Below are 14,189 nucleotides of genomic sequence, written 5' to 3' on the forward strand. Positions count from 1 at the left end.
AAAGTGGCAATATATTTTAAATAAACACAGAAAGTAACACAATTTAAGAAATCTTAGCTCTTTCACAATCAAGGGCATGGCAAAGTCAGCAGAAGGTAAGTAATCATTCTTGTGAGACATGAAGTCTTCTCTCTGAAAAGATTGTGCACATCATAGCAAATGTATCGTTACTAACACTTGTTAAGGTAGAACTAACGACTGAGATTACTTTTCTCAGAAAGAAAACCAAATTATTATTTGGTTTATTAAAGAATTTGCAAGCTTCCTCTTGCTTTTTAAGTTGTTTTATGAATAAGAACATAAAACTTTGTCAAAAAAAACCACACACACATTTATGCTGCTTTTAGACTTATTTTCAGTTACTATAAAGCAAGGCAAATAATTTACTTTCTGAAAACTATAATTTTCTGTATCTACTTAAATATTGTCTTTCTGTGTCCTCTTTTACATTCTAAAACAGTCAGATGCTTTAGGACAAAACTAGGCTCATTTTTTAACTGATAACCAAAACTCACTCATTCCATTCTATTCATAAAAAGTTGTACTTTTCTGCCATTTCCTTTCTAGTGTACTTTTAACATATGTTAACTAAATTTTTAATCAAATTTTATCTCAAACTCAAACATGTCCATTTTTAACTGTTACCACATAAATAGAAACATGTAGTGTTATTAAATAAAATAATTAAAATTATGAAACAATACCCCTTACTTCTTTATGTAGATAATCCCCCAGAATTTATTATGCAACAGCATCTTTAACATATATATTTTGTTGTGATCATGGTGGTGATTGGTATTTGTTCTCTGCTATAGTCCAAATTAATTTCTTAATGATAATTCAAAAAACCATGCTACTCTGATAAGTTACTTAAGGTTTTCCTTCTTCAATATTGTTTTAATTTTAGTTAAGTATTTTAGCAGTCAATAATGCCTTGGTAAAAGGACTGTCCCTGCCATGCTCTTTGTGCTTTTGATACAAGCATGTTCGCTCTCTTATCAAACTTGATCCTCGCTCATTTTTTTCCTTGACTTAGGTAACTTCTGTCTGTATTAATCTCAGTGTTTATTTTTTAAGTCTCTTATTTGTTAACATAACATATTGAGGGAAAAAATGGACTCTGAAACCATGTGCATGAGTTTCACTCTTGTCTTTATCATGTGATTTAAATTTCCACTTATCAGTCTTCTCACGAGTAAAAAGGGCATAATAATATAATCTACCTGGCAGGGATGCTGTCAAAATTTAAAAAATAAATAAATACATGTAATGCATGTGTTACAGTGTCTGATATTTAGGAAGAACTTTATGGTTAGCTATTCTTTATCCTACATCTTAAAGGCAGCATAAAATTGAGATATCCTAAAACATGGAAAATAACCATATGGAAAATAACCATCTGAGAGAAGTTTTAAATACGGTTCTGTCTGTATTACACCCTCAGTTTTCAAAAAGGCAAGTTACTGAAGAAAACAATTCACAAGATTAGTTAAGAGAATGTCAGAGGGTTTAAATCTATATGTATGGGGTGCCTGGGTGGCCCATTTGGTTGTGTCCAACTTTGGCTCAGCTCATGATCTCACAGTTCATGGGTTCAAGCCCCAAACTGGGCTCTGTGCTGACAGCTCAGAGCCTGGAGCCTGCTTCAGATTCTGTGTCTCCCTCTCTCTTTGCCTGTCCCCTGCTCATGCTCTGGCTCTCTCTCTCTCAAAAATAAATAAGCATTAAAAAATAAAAACTAAAAAATATATGTCTGTATGTATCTATGTTGGGGGAGAATTAACAGAGACTTATGAGAGTAGGACAAAAATTGGTGAGCAATTGAGTCAAAGTTAAAAACAGGAATAAGAACTCAGGCAATAGCTAATGGCTAAACTTCAAGCAAAATTATCTGTGCATTTTTTTTCAGAAGCAGTAAGAAAGAGGGTAAAAGCATGAGATGTTTTATCAAACATTACCGAAAGAGAAACAAAATGAGTCCATGGATCTACTGAAAGGATAAAAACAAAAGGCAAGGACCTCAACACATATCTGAACTCAAGTGTCAAAAATTTCCCAGATGTTGTACCCCAGCACCCTGATGTTATGTTCTTTGGGACTTATGATATATTTAATCTCCTTAATCCTCCACTTTCTATGGACACCTCCATCCATTTCTGTGATCAAAAAGATACTCAAATTTCTCCAAGGATTCCATGTTCACTCTTCATAGGACACAACACTTCTCTACTAAAAAATAAGGGGTGGTTGGCTGCTATAAATTTTTGGATATTAATAATTATTATCAGTGATTTCTAATCTTATACTTTCAAAAGTATTCATTTATGCTACTCTCTCTTAATTGATCTCTTTAACCAGCTACCACTATAATGCAAAGCCCTGCATCAAAACTTTTTGTTATTGTTTTCTTTTCCAACTTTGCTCATAGACTTGTTTTCTCACTGTTCACTGTACCCAAAATGGCTTTGTAATTCCTTGAACTCCTTAATTGAAGTAACTTTTACATCTTCCACATTTTACTTACATGGCTACACAAGGAGTGTCTAGTTTACCTCTTCAATAAAAATATGGCTCTTCTAAAATGCAGTGCACATCTGATGTCTGCTGAGTTCAAAGCAAAAGCATGCAGACTTGAAATTTTGTTGTAACTCTATAGGTTTTCTAGGAAAACAACACAGCATGCCTTTGTTTTACATCAGTAATGCACACATAAAATTCTTATCTTCTCTCTTCCAAGCTCTTATTTAAAAGGAGTATATAATGAATCTCTTTAAAGCAAAAAATTCTTATCTATTAATAACACGTTAAAATTATTTTTAAAAACTACAGAGAAAATAGGTGCTTTTTAATAGCTAGTCATCTCTTTCTTGGGAATGTATTATTTATTTCATTTTATTTTATTTTCTGTCTTACTGATATTCTCCATGTATGACCATCATCTCTTGAGGCTTCAATTATTGCAATAGTTTTTAATGAATCTGACTTCAATTCCTCTATTTTATAATATACTTTGAGCACTAAAACTTCTTTAACTTCTTAAAATAACTACAATCATGTAATTTTCTTGCTAAATACCTATAAAAATTCATAATATCTTATGTTTATATCATTTATTCACTCAATAAACATTTGATGCTTATTATGGTCTATTTCCTACTCTTGGTTACATGGAAACAATAATATATAAACCATAAAATTTCTTTACTACTATAAACTTTAAATTTTAATTTTAAAATGTAGAGAGTAAGGTGATGTAGAGTGATAGTGTAAAAGTTATTCTGCAATGGTGGCCAGGAAAAGGCCTTTTAAGCTCCTAACATCCTAGTCAGTTTCTCTAAAAAAGTCAGCTAAGAAAATGACTGGAAGCAAAATATTCTAGACAAAGTGTAAAAAAAACAGTGTGAAGATTCCAGGACAAAAACTAACTTTGAGGCTCTGGAAAGCAGAGATGATCTGTTCTGCCACAAAGAATAAGGAAGATACTGGTAAAAGATGAGTTGGGAAAGGAAGACAGGACCGGACAGTGTCATGAGGTCATGAAAAAGGCTTTGTATTTCATTTTAAGTGCAGTGTGATACTTTTGGAATTAAGATTATTATGATTGCAAGTTAAAGAAGTGCAGTTTAAACAACTATTAAGAAAAAAAAAACAGGAAATTTAATGAAATAATATGCAAGGCTAGCCAGTGGAGTTGGGTCTCAGGAACAGGATCAAAGATTAGAGATCTGCTATGAAGAGATGATGTCCTCTCTCTCCATTTTGCTTCTTTCAATGTGTCTGCTTCATCGTTCTTTCTTTGGAACATTTTGGTTTTTGCTCATTGTTGAATACGGCCATCCAAAGTTCACAATGCCATAGTTATAATACTGGATTTTCCTCTACTTCCTGCCTCTTTGTCTCTCCATCTCTTTCTCTATTGTTTTTAAAATTTGTAAAAAGACGTACTACTGTATTGCACATCCAGCAATTCCTGAAAATGAGGTAGATTTTTAAAAAGCCCCCATATAAAGCTACAACTTTTTATTAAACAAGTAGTTTACCCACAACATTTAAGGTATTCCACGATCTTTTCCCAAATCATTCCTGTGTGAGCCTTCCATGCAATTTTTAATGGGTCACTCAGAGTATCTTCAAGGAAACCTGTACTCTACATCTCTACCAAGATCAAATTCATTAGATCTTGTATTATTGTTTTCTTTAGGGATTACTTAAAGTGTAAGTCTCCTTGATAATCAATTGTTATCTACATATTACTTAGTACTGTTATTAACCTGAGAACACTTGCCAATATTTAGCTCTATGCAAACTGCCAGTTGTGTCCTCTGAATTCCTCCTCACTGATTAAAAAACTCTAAGATATCCTCACACAATTCACACACTTCTCTTAACCCCTTTGTTTAACATGATATTTGGCTACTCTTTGATGATGTTTTTTCCCCAGTGACACACATAAGCAGGAGACATTTACTTCTCTGACACCATATACTTCGGGAAAAGAGGCCTCTTTCTTAGGAATATTTATGGTTCACAATCTTCCTATATACTTCTATCATCATCCTTGGTGAATTCAACATCTAGGTTAATGATCTCCTCAAAACATATTTGCATCCATCTTCCTCTTCAACCTTAGTAATGTCTAAATGACTATTACTATTAGCCATTAAATTGGTTTCTCTACTGCCTTATTTTCTCTTTAGTCCTTCATTCTTCACAGATCATCTTGAGTATTCCTTTTATATCCCAAACAGATCATATGAATGCCTCTCTTGAAATTTTTACAGGATTATGCTTAATATTACTTACAATAATATTTAATTGTGTGCCTTATTTTAAACAAGCCTTGCAAGGCCTTGCAATTCCAAACTCTCAAATTCACCTGCTGACTCTTAGTGTGCTCTCCATTCTCTTGACTTTTTTCTTGTCTTAAATCCATCTGACATTCTCTGGATTGTGTCATGTTTTCTTCCTGTTTAAAGGTCTTTACAATATTTTTTCTCTCTTTCTCATGCTCTCTCTGAAATACAGAATATAGTTTCCCAATTTTCCCAATATATTGATAGCAATATAGTTATCATTCTCATCCTTCAACTTAAATATGAACACTTAAGAAAGAACTTCACTCATCACCCTAATAACACCTTGTTAATTTATTGTTTTGTTCTGTTGTAAACTGCTATAAGACAGAGGCACTATATTACTATTTTTCATAAATAACTATATCCTTTAATACTAAGAGGGAATGAAAGATATATATATATACACATAGGATATCTCTATCTCCTAACTTCATATGCTACAATGAAAATAAGCCCCAAATCAAATTGTCATTTACCTATTATCAGTTAGCAAAACCCAAACAAATAAAATCCGAAACAATTTAGCATTCACTTGCAAGACTCTGTGTCATTTTTGTTACTTCCATCAACTCATTGCATAGAAGGTGCAACAGAATCAAATTAAACAGTATACTATTTGTGATGGTCAATTAACCATACAATCAAAGGTAACTATCAATAATCCTCTAGTCAGTGGCAAATGCAGTACTATTTCAGGTTTAAATGTTAAGCGTCACCTCAAAGAATATAAATAATGGGCTCATCAAATCCTAATATACTCTTTGGGTAAGGATAGATGGATCTACACAACACTTCTAACTGAAAGGCTTAATTTAAACACCACTTCACTAACAACAATTAATTTCTAACATTGATTATGTCCATCAAAAAAATACATTGTGTTGATCAGAAATAAGTATAGCTGAATGAAAAGATTGTTGTGGCTTCTTCCGGAGTGTTTTAAAGATACTATTTAATAAACATGTAGAATGTAATTCTGATCAGGATATGGGTGTATATTATAAACATGAATGTGTAAGTATGCGTGTGCATATTGTGTGTATAGATACACATACAGAAACCCTTAATATCAATATGACACGGCATACCCTGATAGACAGACACCTACCTAGTATAGAATTGACATTTGAATAATATTTGGGAGTGAATGTAGACATGAATTATTTCTGTCTCTTTCATTGTACTGCCTTCTAGAATTTCTCTTACAATCTAAATTTTATTGTACAAGTCTCATTTCAAATTCTACTGGATTCAGAAAGTTTTTCTGGCTTCTACATTTAGAATTTTCTTTAGTGTTCGGCTACACACTATGACATTAATTTACCACATGATATTTTTATTTCTTTGTTGTGTTACTGTGTTTGGGTGCATGGCAATTATTTAAACAACTATCAGTATTAGGAGATTGTTGATACCAATGTTGTCTTTTACCCTTCTTTACCTTTATAGTCACAGTGAGGTTCCCATCTCCACTTAGTGCTTCAAGATCTTTTACAATCACAGGGATATAAATTTTATTTTTTAAATTTAATTACTGATATTTCATCTTCATTTCCCTCTTGTGATTTTTTTCCATTACAACTTCTAATATAAGAATAGATGAATATATGTATCTTAATTAAATATATCTCTAAATAAATTTCATCTAGTGGAGTTTTAACTTACAGTATCCAAATAATTATAAAGTGCCCCCAAATATTATTATAGGTGCTCCTGACTTGACATTTATACTAGGGTGGTATTAGTGTCAGAAAAATTATTCATAGTTCATAAGTAGGAAAACAGAATGCTAAGTGTCTTGTCAGCAGAGTGCTGGGATTGAAGTGTTAATTGTCTATTACACAACTCTATAAGGAAAGAGGTTAACTTGTAGATTATTGGCCAGTAGAGATGGAAGTGTTTTTCATCCATTGGGACGAATAATAATAAGGATTCTAATTTATGACCCTGTTGGACAATAACCAGTTTTGTATATAATCCAAAAATCTTTTCCTAATATTCTTTGTTAAACTAAGTTGTCAAATGTTCTTTGGACTAGTTTTCACACCTTATTGGTTCCTTCATTTATTGAACTAAATAAAATAACTAACATATCTTTATTTTATTTATTTATTTATTTATTTATTTATTTATTTATTTATTTTAATATATGAAATTTATTGTCAAATTGATTTCCATACAACACCCAGTGCTCATCCCAAAAGATGCCCTCTTCAATACCCATATTTGATGCATTTAAATGAAAGTCACAATATTACTTTTTGAAAACTGTATTATGAAATTAGGACACTTTTAATGGAATCATAGTTGATACTAGTGTTTTATCAAAGTTTATAATCATTTTATAAGATAAAATACAGACAGCAGAAACCTAATTTAACAATGGTGTTAAGATACTTTCTCATGCAAGTTGTAAGAATAAGAGAAAGAAAATCCTGCTATTTGAAAAGCTCCAGCAGTATGAGACAGGTTCTAAGAAGAGTGTGTAATTCATCTCAGGGAGTAAAGAGCTCATTGTTTGGGAAAGCTTTGTTAAAATCTTTTGATTAAACAAAGATAGACAAAGTGTACCTCTTTTACTGGAGGAGTTTCAGGTGTGTCTCTTTAATTTTCCAAACTTTTAAATGCAGAAATTCAACTTGGTATTTTTGTAATATGCAGATTCCTGGGTTTTGTATTGGAAGGACCTACAGCTCTCCTGCCGTGTTCCTCCTTTACTTTCACATAGAACGTTTCACTTCAGTGACTTCTATTTTTTTTCTTCCGCAAGAAGTTCCACAGGCAATTCTCTGCAATACCACCTGGGTGCCCTATGATTTAATTCAATTCTGACATTATCCACCTGGAGATGAGGGCTCAGTCCCATGAAACTGCTCCCCACTACAGATGCTGATCGTAAGTAATAGGTCTTAAGGTTACCTACAACTTTTGTCTTGACTTTGCTACAAATTGAAGGTTCCCATGACCTCCTCCCCTTTGAATTTGACTAATTGTTAGAGTGGCTCACAGAATTCAGGTAAACACTTACCTATGATTAGAAGTTTATTAAAGGATATGATAAAGGGTACTAATTAATAGCCAGATGAAGAAATATGTAGGTTGAGGTCTGAAACAGTCCAAAGCACTGGAGCTTCTGTCCCCATACAGTTGAGGTGCATCACTCTCTCAGTACATGGATATGTTCACACACCTGGAAGCTCTTTGAGCCTCAACTATTAGAATTTTGTGATGATCTCCTCATGTAGGCATGATCATTTTTTTTCAGGAAGTAACCAAATGGTCATATATTTTCTTTCTTTCTTTTTTTTAAAATTTAAGTACAGTTGACAGACAATAGTATATTAGTTTTAGGTGTACAGCATAGTGATTTGATAATTTTATGCATTACTCAAGGCTTACCACGATAAATGTAGTCACCATTTATTAGCATAAACATTATTATGATATTATTGACTATATTCCCTCTATTGTACTTTTCATCTTGATGACTTATTTTAATTTTTTTAATTAAAAACATTTTGTTAAATGTTTATTTTTGAGAGGGAGATTGAACAGGACAGGGGCAGAGAGAGAGAGGGATACAGAGAATCTGAAGCAAGGTCTCTGCTGTCAGCACAAAGCCCGACTTGAGGCTTGACATGGTGTTCAATGTGGGGTTTAACAAGGGGCTCAAACCCAAGAGGTGTGAGATCATGACCTGAGATGAAGTTGGACACTCAACTTACTAAGCCACCCAGGCGTCCTGATGACTTATTTCATAAGTAGAAGTTTGTATCTCTTAATCCCCCTCACCTATTTCACTCATCTCTACACATCCCTCACCTCTGGCATTCATCAGTTTGTTTTGTTTCTGTTTCTGTTTTTGTTCTTTATTTTATCCTTTAGATTTCACATGTAAGTAAAATTATCTGTTGTCTATTTGTCTTTATATGTCTGACTTGTTTCACTTAGCATAATATCATGTTGCTACAAATATATATATATATATATATATACGCACATATATGTATATATATGTACATATATATACACACATATATGTATATATATGTATATATATACATATATATGTGTGTGTGTGTATATATATATATATATATATATATATATATATCATCATGTGGGTCTTAAAGTAGCTGCATCCCTCTAGAACTATAGCTTCTGATAGGTGACTAAATTCACAATGGGATTCAGTTTTGGAAATAGTTTCTGGCTGTTACTAATCCCTGAGTGGCTTGAAACCTCTTATTAAACCACTTAATTCATCCACAACACTATAAATAGTTACTTCAATTAAGTTTTTAAAAACACAGGTCGAGTGTGCTGTCTTTTGAGGGAACCATGACGAATATAAAGAACTGAGATTCAGGTGACCGAAGCATTCCTAGAGCATTTCCTAGGAACAATGCTCTCTAAGAAACCTCTGTACTCTTCAGCCAATTTAAGCAGTTCTTTCCCCTCATATCCATATTCTAGAATGGATAGCCAAGTCATTTTAATAATAGCAGCTACAAAATAATAAAATTAGTTTAGAGATTACTGATTCTAAGACTATTACTGGTTTATTATCTTTTATAGATTTCGTGATATACATGTACACACGCAGAATTTTGCATGAAAGTCTGAAGACTTTAGGTATCTCAGATTAAACAGAACTCTTGCCTAGAATATAGAAATTCATCCATCAGAAAAAAAAAAGTGTTGGCAGATTAATGCAATTTTAGATCCATTTGTGTTTGTGTGTGTGTGTGTGTGTGAACATTTAATAACATCAGATTCATTAAATACACCTAGATAAATATATTAAGACAAACATTTATATTCATGCATGACAAGCAACCTACGAAATGTCTAGATAAATTGAAAAAGAGATTATGGTACATTTCTTACCAAATCTGAGATTTCTTTTCTAAGAGGAATTTTATGTATCAATTTCTCAAAGTTGCAATTCTTATTAAATTAATATGATATGATTACATTTCTTTTTTTTTTAATTTTTTTTTCAACGTTTTTTATTTATTTTTGGGACAGAGAGAAACAGAGCATGAACGGGGGAGGGGCAGAGAGAGAGGGAGACACAGCATCGGAAACAGGCTCCAGGCTCCGAGCCATCAGCCCAGAGCCTGACGTGGGGCTCGAACTCACGGACCGTGAGATCGTGACCTGGCTGAAGTCGGACGCTTAACCGACTGCGCCACCCAGGCGCCCCTTACATTTCTTTTTTAAAATTTATTTATTTTGAGAGATAGAGTGTGAGTGGGGGAGTGTTAGAGCAAGAGAGAGAGAGAGAAAGAATCCCAAGCAGGCTCCCTGCTATCAGTGCAGAGGCCAACGCAGGGCTCGATCTCATAAACAATGAGATCATGACCTGAGCTGAAATCAAGATTCAGACACTTAACCAACTAAGCAACACAGTGATGAGTGTACCTTTAATCCCCTTTACCTAGTTAACCCATCCCTCCACCCATCTCCCCTTTGGTAACCATCTGTTCTCTACAATTAAGAGTCTGTTTTATGGTTTATTTCTCTTCCCCCCCCCAAATTCTACATATGAGTGAAATCATATGGTACTCTCTAGATTCAACCATGTTGTTGTAAATGGCAAAGATTTCATTCTTTTTTATGGCTGAATAATATTCCATTTTGTGTATATATACATACATGCACACATATACCACCTCTTCTTTATCCATTCATCTATTGATGGACACTTAGGTTGCTTCCATAAAGGGTGCATGTATCCCTTAGAATTAACGATTTTGTCTTCTTTGGGTAAATACCCAGTAGTGTGATTACTGAATCATATGGTAGTTCTAATTTTAGTTTTTTGAAGAACCTCCACATTGTTTCCCACAGTGGTTGCACCAGTTTGTATTCCCACTAACGGTGCATGAGGGTTTCTTTTTCTCAGTGCAGGAAATAGATATTTCCCCTTTCCTATGAACTAGGAAATCTGTATTTTATGATAATGATATAACAGAAATCAAGAGAACAATATTTTTTCTCACCTTTAAATAAGATTGCTACTCAATCAAAGACTTTCTTTTTCATGTTTTTAAACAAAACATAATAGTACCTTTTGTTTCTACCTATTCCTTACCTTTTGGGGATGTCCTTGGTGTCATCTTGGCTGGTATATCAACTGTACTCACAAAACACCACAGCATCCATATACTGCAATCCTTTTGTTTCTGCAATTTTAGATAAATTCATTAGTAGCCATATGAATTAGTAAATCACTTTTAATGTCCCAATTCTGTTAATAAAATATAAAAGTCATTTAGAAAACGCTACTCAAGTATGAAGTAACACTGATATTATCTTGTATATTGTAACATAGTCTCAACTGGAAAAGGATGAGATTGGAGATCCAGGTAGCAAATTAGATTGATGTGCTGTCCTCAACATAATGGCATTTTCATTTCTGAGCCCTACCAAGTCCAAAACAAAACCATTTTTTATGGTTGCTCAAAATCCCAAGAGAAATGAGTTCAGGTGGTCTCAACTTAGTTTCTCATGTACAAAGGGACATATCAAAAACCTGCCATAGACTGATAGTAATTTATCACTTTCACTTTTAAGAAGCTATGGGATTACAAGCATGAAGCAAATAACAGCAAAAGAAGTATTTCTACAAGCATTTTTTTTTTGCCTTTTTGCCTCAGCTGGGAGTTTCCATTTTATTGGAAGAATAGTCTTATAAAACAAAAATTACATTTGTCATGATGTATTAATTGAAATTTTCTTTCAATATTCAATTATTAACATTTAAAATACAAAAATATGTCACTTGTAACCATTGTTTATAATAAATAGAACAACTAAATAATACTAATATATCTTTAAAACCATCATAAATCAAACAGCAAACAAAACTTAAATCTATGTCTTCTTATGCATTTTTATCATTCAGATAAAAATGGTAGGGTCCTTAAATATACAAAATTTACATATTTTTATGTTCTAAGGAATTTTTAAAAATTAATGTTAATTATGTTTCAAGGAAACCAAACAGATGAAAATAATTATAGTTAAAAAAATAATTGAGTAAAATCCTATAGTCTGATGCCTTCAGAAATATAATAGTATGACATTATAATGTAGATAAATTATTTCAGATATTTGCTTTGGATATTCAACTTTTCATTCACCCTAAATATCTTTTGACATATTGCTCTCATGGAAATCTGAAATGTCAACAGCGTGACAGTCAAGAGAAGCATATAAGTATTTGAATCATTACAGAGATGTGGGTCACAAGGATAGGACACAGTGTAATTTATTCAAATATTATTTGGGTTGTTTCTCAGATATTGACTAACCAAGAATTATTAAATCAGACAAGAAGTCAGATATATTTTTGATAATATAAAATCTAAAAGTTAGTATATGTTATAGTACATTTCCATTTTGAATACAAGAAACAGAGAACTATTATTTAGATGGCCTTTAAAACAAATTAGAAGAAAGATGGAGAATGTCAGAGCTTATTAAGAAGCAACAGCTATTCTATTCCATTGAAAATGTCATAAAAAAGATAATACAAAAATTAACTCTTTTTAGCTGATATTGAAATAACAAGAAAATTTCAGTAGAAATTCCTTACAATTGTCAAGCTGATAAGAATAAATTTTTTGGATCACACAACAGACATTTTCTTTACATCTCTTATGAAAGATATATTAGAGTCAAGCTGCACAAACTGATTTGGTCATATTTTATTTTTACAAAGTTTCCAAGAATCATGAGGCTGAATGGCTGAACTCATGTAAAACAAAATGTAGCATTAATACATCATTTAATAAATATACATTAGAAAGAAGGTAATATTGCTTTATCAATTATGGAATTTTTAAAAATCTTTAATTAAATGTTATCACATTTTGCTAGCTAGCAGTTTTGCCATTATTATTGTTGTTCTCTACAAAATAAGTAGCTTTCACACTTGCTATCTGAGAAATGAACATCATGATTTTCTTAGGCTCAAGACCTACATCTTTACATGTCAACCAATTCTAAACTACTGCGTTACAAATTTCACCAACCAGTTCCCTGCCTTGGATGACCTATGTTAAATCCACTGAACTCATACCCCAAAACCTCATTAATATTTTTTCCTAATCTCCCTATTTTGAATCATTATTAAGACCACCAAGGTGTAGTTCTCCCTTGATGCTGTAAATTAATACATTCAGCACCACCTGATCAGGTAGGCTTTTATTTATTTATTTACTTATTTATTTATTTATTATGCTAATTTAACTACTATTGAGTAGTTGAACATAGACAACCTGGAGGTCTTGCTAAAATGGTTATTAAAACTTAACTCTCTTATGAAAAGTCCCCATAACTCTCTTGCTTGGAGTCTCTTCCTGACTAGGATGCTGAAGTAGGGTCCCACTTTGAGTCTGAGGACCTATTTCCTTTATCAAGTTCCCCAATTCTGAGATAATTTTGTCTCCTAGAAATAAAAGAAATGTTTTTAAAGTAATCTCCTGCTTATCTCATCAATTTTAAAAACCTTTCCTTGGACTTCAGGTCAGTAAAAATCTGTCCTTTTACTACAGCATCATCATTTATCTCTTGGACTGTCCTTTTCATTTTCTGTTGTGAGTTTATAAGAGAAAGTTCATAGACAAGAAGATAAAAATAGACACAATAAATCTGTCTTTTGACTCAGTACCAAGGGCCAACAAGTCCCAAAAGGCTTGTCACATTGGCATCTTTATAGGACAAGCTTTGCCTTTGGTCAACTATCTTTCTAAATTTCAAAATTTCAAAATTACAAAGTCCACTTGGGGAAATTTTTTATGTGAACACAATTATTCATTTGAGAAGTGTCTTACAACAAAAAAAAATGGACACAATCTAAAAGGTTTTTCTTTAAAAATTTTTTTGAACCAACTTCCAAAAAAAATTGAAACTACTTTACAAAGACACTTTTTAGAGTGCATTTTGACAAAGGAAATTTTTTAAAGTATGAAGTTTATTAATAATGTGGGTAAATGATGCAGGACTTTGAAAGGGGACCAAACACTTAATTCAGTTTTCTCTTAAACTCTCCAGGAGAACTTGCTGTAAATGTTAAGGAACAATCATAGAAGTTTTTTTTTTTTTATTAATATCATGTAGTATAATATATTAACCTTAAATTCTGCCACTATCACACAATCTCACCCTAGGAAAGAATGACTACTCAGAAAGTTGAAATTTTTTTTATAACAAACTTCAGATGTTACCCATTCATCAGCCAATAAATCTTACCAGTGTGCTTCCAACCAAAGGATATTTTTCTCTTGTGAAATCACACTGATAACTTAATAGGTATATATT

The 14,189-nt window shown here is 32.4% G+C and overlaps 1 long non-coding RNA gene across 8 annotated transcripts in view; it reads right to left on the bottom strand.

The window, feature by feature from the left end:
• The window catches only part of LOC109492592, a 307,588-nt gene that overhangs the window by 128,768 nt on the left and 164,631 nt on the right, over window positions 1–14,189 (bottom strand). For 6 of the 8 annotated variants that reach the window (XR_006595500.1, XR_006595497.1, XR_006595504.1 and 3 more), the window contains one exon: window positions 10,957–11,047. This is a non-coding gene — a long non-coding RNA (uncharacterized LOC109492592). Of the gene's footprint in view, window positions 1–4,876; window positions 5,015–10,956; window positions 11,048–14,189 lie in introns of all 8 variants that reach the window. The other 2 variants (XR_006595501.1, XR_006595503.1) reach the window with 1 other exon arrangement.

The sequence above is a fragment of the Felis catus genome, chromosome A1 (genome assembly GCF_018350175.1).
Source record: "Felis catus isolate Fca126 chromosome A1, F.catus_Fca126_mat1.0, whole genome shotgun sequence".
Taxonomy (NCBI): domain Eukaryota; kingdom Metazoa; phylum Chordata; class Mammalia; order Carnivora; family Felidae; genus Felis; species Felis catus.